Below are 7,367 nucleotides of genomic sequence, written 5' to 3'. Positions count from 1 at the left end.
TTCTGTTATACAAATTAAAAATGAGGTTCTGAAAAATCTCAACTTGACCAGATATAAAACAATTTAAAAATCTTTACAAATGTATTGAGAAAAATGAGGATTTTTAAAAAACACGTTTGTCATTATCAGAGAGAGACGTCTTTAGGTAAAAATAATAAAAACTCCATGCTGCATAGATAATGCAGATAGTTCAAACCTCTGCTCAATGGAAAAAAAAGCAAGCACTTAAGGTCTTCAGCTCCAATCTTTTGTTCATTTCTTATTGCTGGAATTTTGTATTCGCTTCTTGTTGGGTGACTAAAGCAGGCAAGTGGGAGAGATGTAAGCCGGCACGTACTCCGCCCCGCGCTGCTCTGCCTTGGGAGCCGAGGAATTCTCAGCGGGTGGATGCACGGCTTCTCTTTGCCATCTTTTGGTTGAGGCTTTTCTGGGTATCTGCTTCAGTAACTGAAGTTGCGGCGGTAACCACGGTGACGTGGGTATTGCCTTTGGGTCTCATCTCCTGGATTTTCCTTATCTTCAGTGCCATCTCTCCAGAATGTTCTTGGCGAGGAGGCACCCTGCGCAATCACGGTCTGTAACGCCCGAACATACTGTGTCTCACTGGTCCGTCTGGTTCTCCTGCACGCTGGTCGTCAGCAGCTTCCATCACTTCTCCCTGCACGGGAGGGTTGGAAGACTGTGGTCCACGCCCACAGGGTCTCTGCAAGTCCTAAGGTTGGACCCCCCGCCTGTGGTAAGGCCTGCGCTGTTGGGCCCGGCCTTGGGGGTAGGGGGGCACTCTCCAATCCCTTCTGCTTTTCCCATTCTCAGTATTCTGGTAATTCTCTGGGTAATTCCGCGTGCACAGTGCCTGTAATGGTTAGAGTCCGCTGCCTGCTTACTGCCTTGCCCTGGAACTCCACGGGGCTTGTCCCATTTGCTGCCTCTGCACCCTTTTCTCCTTCAACAAGAGCCAACTTCAGTCTCTCCATCTCCTGTACTGGGAAGGTACTTCCCGGGGTGGGTCTTTACGGCAGTCTGGGGTACAAATACATCTCCTTCCGTGCGGTTCCTGTCGATGAAACCATTTACGCTTCTTAGAGTGAACCGTTCACTGCTCCCAAAGCCTTCCCTTGTGATGATCTTTCTGTCCCTGCTGGCAGGTGTCCCCCATGCGAGGCTGCAGGGCCGCTGCCCATGGTGTGGGGCCTGGTGGAGGCCGCACTGAGGGCAGGTGGTGGGTGGCTGCTGGGTCTCAAGCCTTTGTGCTTAGGGCCGCGGCGATGGTGCCTGGTGCCTGCGGCGGCTGGGCTCCTCCCGTGGGTGGGGGTTGCTGGTAACCCAGCGTGCGCAGGCGGCGGGGCTGCCCAGGCTGTTTGGGGGCCGCTCTCTGCTACCGCTGGAACTCCATTTTCAGTGAATGTTTGTGAGTGATGCGAGATAGGGATCCAATTTCTTGGGTCTGTGCGTGTTTCTCTAGTTCGCCCAGCACTAATGATTGGACAGCCAGTCTTTTTCTTATTGGCCGTTTTGGCTTCCTCGGCAAGTATTAGTTGATTGTATATACTGGAATTTGACTCAGGGCTTCCTACTCTTTTCCACTGGTCGGCATGTCTGTTTTTGGGCCAGTGCTATTTTTATTAGCATGGCTTCGTAGTATAGTTTGAAATTCAGAAGCATGGTACCTCTGGCTTTGTTCTTCTTCTTCTTCTTTTTTTTTTTTTTTTCAAGATTATTTTGCCTCTTCTGGCCCCTGTGTGGTTCCACACAAATTTTGGTGTTCTTTCTTCTAATTCTATGAAGAATGTTATTGGTATTTTGAATTGGGATTGTGTTGAATGTGTAGAAGGCGTTGGGCAGTCTGGCCATTTTAACAATATATTATTCTGATCCAAGCACGCAGGGTATCTTTCCATCGTTCTGGCTAAATTCTATAGTTTTTATTGTAGAGACCTTTACTTCCTTGTGTTCAGTTTATTCCTAAGTAGTTAATTTATTTTTTGATATTATTGTGAATGGGATGGTTTTATTTATTTTCAAATTCTTTATCATTAGTGTAAAAGAATAATTGATTTCTGTATGTTGATTTTGTATCCCGCTACTTTAGCAAAATTGTTGATGATATTTTGGTTGTTTCTAGTAATTGATTTTACAAATAAGTACACAATAAATAATATTTATAAGTAATTTCATACTTTTCCAGTGTGTATTTGGGATAAATTCTTAGAGGTGGAAACATCAAAGGGCAAAATCACGTTTTTTGGTAACTATTTTAACAGACTTTAATATTTAGAATAGTTTTATGTTCACAGCAGTATTGAGCAGAAGGTCCAAGGGCACATGCCTGGCTCAGTTGGGTAAGCATAGGATTCTTGATTTCAGCTGAGGTCATGATCTCAGGGTTTTGAGACTGAGGGTCGTGAGATTGAGTCCCGTGTAGGGAATCTGCTTGAGACTGAGAATCTCTCTCTCCCTCTGCCCACACCCCCCACTCCCACACACCCTCTTTCTCTAAAATAGCTAACTAACTAACTAACTAACTAACTAAATATCTTGCAAAGAAAAGAGAAGGTACAGAGATTTCCCATATACTCCCTGCCCCACACATCTACAACCTCCCCTATTATCAGAATCCCCCACCACAGTGGTCATTTGTTGCCAGTGATGAACCTACATTGACACATCATTGTGTGATGCAAAGTCCTTAGTTTATATTAGGGTACAGTCTAAATGGCATTGTGCATTCTGTGCGTTTGGCCAAATGTATAATGACCTATATCCATCATTATAGTATACAGAACGTTTTCTCTGCCCTAATAATCTTCTGTGCTCTGTCTGTTCATCCCATGCCCCCCAAATCCCTGGCAAGCATTGGTCTTTTCACTGTCTCCATAGTTTTGCCTTTTTCCAGAATGTCATATGTGATATGTCATATATGATTGGAATCATATAGTATGTAACCTTTTTAGATTGGCTTCTTTTACCCAGTAATATACATTTAAATTTCTTTCATGTTTTTTCCTGGCTTAAACAGATTTTTTTTTTTTTTTTTTTTTTTTTTTTTTTTTTTTTTAGTGCTGAACAGTAATTCACTGTCTGGATGTATCCCAGTTTATCTATTTACCTACTGAAGAATGTCTTGATCGCTTCAGAGTTTTGGCAATTATTAATAAAGCTTTTACAAACTTTTTTTTAATGTGGATTTTTTGTGTAAACATACTTTTTTTTCAACTCCTTTGAGTAAATACTAAAGAGTGAGATTGCTGAATAGTATGGTAAGACTATTAACTTTTGTAAAAAACTGCCCAAGTGTCTTCCAAAGTGGTAGTACCACTTTGCATTCCCACCAGCAAAGAATGAGAGTTTCTGTTGCTCCTCATCCTTGTCAACATTTGGTGTTGTCAGTTTTGGATTTTGATCCTTCTAATGAGTGTATAGTGGTTTCTAATTGTTTTGGTTTGCATTTCCCTGATGATACATGATATGAAGCTGGTTTTCATGTGCTCATTTGCCATCTGTGTATCTTACTTGGTGAGGCGCCAGTTAAAGTTTTGGCCCACTCTTTAATTGGGTTGTTTGTTTCATATTGAGTTTTAAATGTTCTTTGTATATTTTGGGTAACTGTCTTTATTATATACTTTTTGAAAATATTTTTCTCCATCTGTAGCTTGTTTTTTCATTCTCTTGATAGTATATTTTGCAGGCAGAAAGCTTTAATTTTAGTGAAGTCCTGCTTATCATTTATTTCTTTCATGGATCATGCCTTTGCTGTTGTATTTAAAAAGTAATTTCCACCCCTCAGTGGCCTGAGGTCACCATTGAAAATGGTTCACTATTTGCTTGACCCAGAAAACTCTACAAAATCATGCAACTCAAGAGGTTCAAATGTTTGTGTTTACTTTAAGAAAACACTTGAAACTGCCCAGGCCATCAAGGGTATGTATATCTGAAAAGCCACCCAGTATCTGAAAGATGTCACTTTGCAAGAGCAGTATGTGCCCTTCTGTCACTATAATGGTGGAGTTGGTAGGTGTGCCCAGCCAAATAGTGGGCTGGACATGGGGTCAGTGGCCCAAGAAGAGTGCAGAATTTTTACTGCACATGCTTAAAAATGCAGAGAGAGAAAAAAATGCAGAGAGTAATGCTGAACATGAGGGTTTGGATGTTGATTTTCTAGTCATTGAGTACATCCAGGGGAACAAAACCCCCAGGATGTGGAATAGAATTTAGGGCTTATGGTTGGATTAACCCATACATGAGTTCTCCCTGCCACACTGAGATGATCCTTCCTGAAAAAGAGCAGATTGTTCCTAAACCAGAAGAGGAGGTAGCCCAGAAGAAAAAGACATCAAAGAAGAAACTGAAGAAACAAAAACTTATGGCTCAGGTGTATATTCTGCGTAGAATAAATGCAAATAAAAATAAAAAGAGAGGGGCGCCTGAGTGGCTCAGTGGGTTCAGCCTCTGCCTTTGGCTCAGGTCATGATCCTGGAGTCCTGGGATGAAGCCCCACATTGAGCCCCACATCGGGCTCTCTGCTCAGCAGTGAGCCTGTTTCCCCCTCTCTCTCTGTCAGCCTCTTGCCTACTTGTGTTCTCTCTTTCTCTCTGTCAAATAAATAAATAAAATCTTTAAAAAAAAATAAAAAGAGAAAAAAAAAGTGATTTCCAAACCCAAGTTCATCTAGATTTTCTCCTATGTGGTCTTTTAGGAATTTTATAGGTTTGCAGTTTTCATTTACCTCCGTCATCCTTTTTGAGTTAATTTCTTACTGTAAGGGGGTAAAGTCTGCATGTAGCTTCATTTATTTTTTTAAAATTTTTTATTTTTTATAAACATATAATATATTTTATCCCCAGGGGTGCAGGTCTGTGAATCGCCAGGTTTACACACTTCATGGCACTCACTAAAGCACACACCCTCCCCAATGTCCACAACCCCACCCTATTTGTTTTTTTTTAATTTAATTTTTTTTTTGGTTCGAATGTTCATTTATTTCAGTACCGTTTATTTAAAAGACGTTCTTTTCTTCATTGTATTGCCTTTGCTCTTTTGTCAAAGATCAGTTGACTATATTTATGTGGGTCTGTTTCTCAGCTCTCTATTCTGTTCCATTGATCTTCACTAGCTCACACATTCACTAATACCACATAGTTTTATAGTATCATGAAGTCGCATAGTGTCAATCCTTAGACCTTGTTCTTTGCCTTAAATATTGTGTTGGCTGTTTTGAATCTTTTGCCTCTGCACTTAAACTTTAGAATCAGTTTGTTGATATCCACAAAATAACTGGGATATTGATTAGGATTGTACTAAATGTGTAGATCAAGTTGGGAAGAACTGACATTTTGACAATATTTGAGTCTTTCTATTCATGAACATGGAATATAGTTTCCATTTATTTAGTTTTTCTTTGATTTCCCTCATCAGAGCTTTGCAGTTTTTCTAATATAGATCTTGCATGTATTTTGTTAGATTTATACCCAAGTATTTTGGTTTTTGGAGGTGCTAATGTAATGTAAATGGTAATGTGTTTGTAATATCAAATTCAACTTGTTCATAGTTGATTGATTGACTTTTTAACTTTCTATCCTGAAACCTTGCTATAATCACTTATTAATTTTATATTTTTTCTACAGTATCGCCGAGCTGTTATCTTAGTGGCTGTTGCAGTTTGCATTTCCATTTGAAATTGATAAACATTCCTATTCCTAACATTTTCCCTAACAGATTTATTGTCAAACTTTTAGATTTTGCCAGTCTGATAGGTGAGCAATGTTTCCTCACTATAGAGGTATTCAGAATTTCTCGTATTAAGTGAGGTTGGCCATTTTTTTTCTTTAAGGATCGTTTCTGTGTTCTGGTTCTGTGAACTACCCATCCAACCCTTTCATCATTCTTCCACTGGATTGTTGCTCTTTTTATCTGAGGAGTTGGGGAGCTCTTGTTACATCATTTATGCTGGACTCTCGTCCCACCCCCTCATCAGTTACAGACAATTTCTCCAAGTTTTTATGTACATTTTAAGAAACACTGTACTCTGATCTACAGACACTTTTATTTTTTATTTTTATTCATTTAATTACTTATCAATTTATTTAAAAGATTTTGTTTGTTTACTTGACACACAGAGAGAGAGAGAAACAGCGAGAGAGGGAATACAAGCAAGGGGACTGGGAGAGGGAGAAGCAGGCTTCCTGCTGAGCAGGGAGCCCAATGCAGGGCTCGATCCCAGGACCCTGAGATCATGACCCAAGCTGATGGCAGAGGCGTAATGACTTGAACCACCCAAGTGCCCCTTACTTTTATTTTTTTAAAGATTTATTTATTTAAGAGGGGGGAGAGAGAGCGAGAGAGCGCCGTTAGCTGGGATAAAAAGCAGAGGGAGAAGCAGACTCCCCGCTGAGCAGGGAGCCTAATGTGGAGCTTGATCCCAGGACCCTGGGAATATGATCTAATCCAAAAGCAGACACTTAACCGACTGAGCCACCCCTGCAGGATACTTTTAAATTATTAGTTAATTATTCATTCTTCTTTCTTGAATTGTTATTGGGTATTGAGATAGTTAGGAAGATTTCCCTGATCTCAGGTTGAAAAGGTATTCATTTATATCTTCTTCTAATTAATACAAAATTTTAATTATTATTTTTCAGTAATTTGTAAACCCAACTTGAGGCTCAAACTCATGATCCCGAGATCAAGAGTTGCATACTCTACCAACTGAGCCAACCAGGTGCCCCATAAAATTTTAATTATTATTATTATTATTTTACCTTAAATATATGATCTTTTTGGAGTTCATCTTAGTGCATGGTGTGAGATACAGATCTAATTTTGCCTTTACCAAAAGGCTTTCCAGTTGTTCTGAAGCCAGTTATTAAAACGTTTGTCTGGTAGTTTCCATTCCCAGCAGAATTTGAGAATATAGATTTTAAGTTTCAGTTTTTTTAGAAGAGAAGTAAAACACTTTGTTACACACACACACACACACACACACACACACACACAAAGTTTCCTGATGTGGAAAATAAATTTGCCTACAAAAATTAAAAAAAAACTCAGGAATGATGGTTTTGAAATAAATGTTAACACATACTTAAGCTGGATCCCAAATTAATTATCTTTCAAGTCTTTTTAACTTCATCCCATAGTTTTAATTCCAAGTTTGACAATTTAGAGTTTTTGGAGAGTAATATTCTCTAAGTCTTATTAAAGAAAAATAAAGTTAAAAATTGGTTTGTCTTTTTAACTTCATCCCATAGTTTTAATTCCAAGTTTGACAATTTAGAGTTTTTGGAGAGTAATATTCTCTAAGTCTTATTAAAGAAAAATAAAGTTAAAAATTGGTTTGTCTTTTTAACTTCATCCCATAGTTTTAATTCCAA

The 7,367-nt window shown here is 39.2% G+C and overlaps 2 pseudogenes; one reads left to right on the top strand and one right to left on the bottom strand.

Moving 5' to 3' along the window:
• Positions 1–297: 297 nt before the first annotated feature.
• On the bottom strand, positions 298–1,662 carry LOC132001608 (Y-box-binding protein 1-like; annotated as a pseudogene).
• A 2,144-nt stretch (positions 1,663–3,806) lies between these two features.
• Positions 3,807–7,367, top strand: part of LOC132001524 (large ribosomal subunit protein uL22-like) — a 66,618-nt pseudogene continuing 63,057 nt past the window's right edge.

The sequence above is a fragment of the Mustela nigripes genome, chromosome 1 (assembly GCF_022355385.1).
Source record: "Mustela nigripes isolate SB6536 chromosome 1, MUSNIG.SB6536, whole genome shotgun sequence".
NCBI lineage: Eukaryota > Metazoa > Chordata > Mammalia > Carnivora > Mustelidae > Mustela > Mustela nigripes.
Note: the sequence above shows the minus strand (reverse complement) of the source record. Positions and strands in the feature narration are given on the sequence as shown.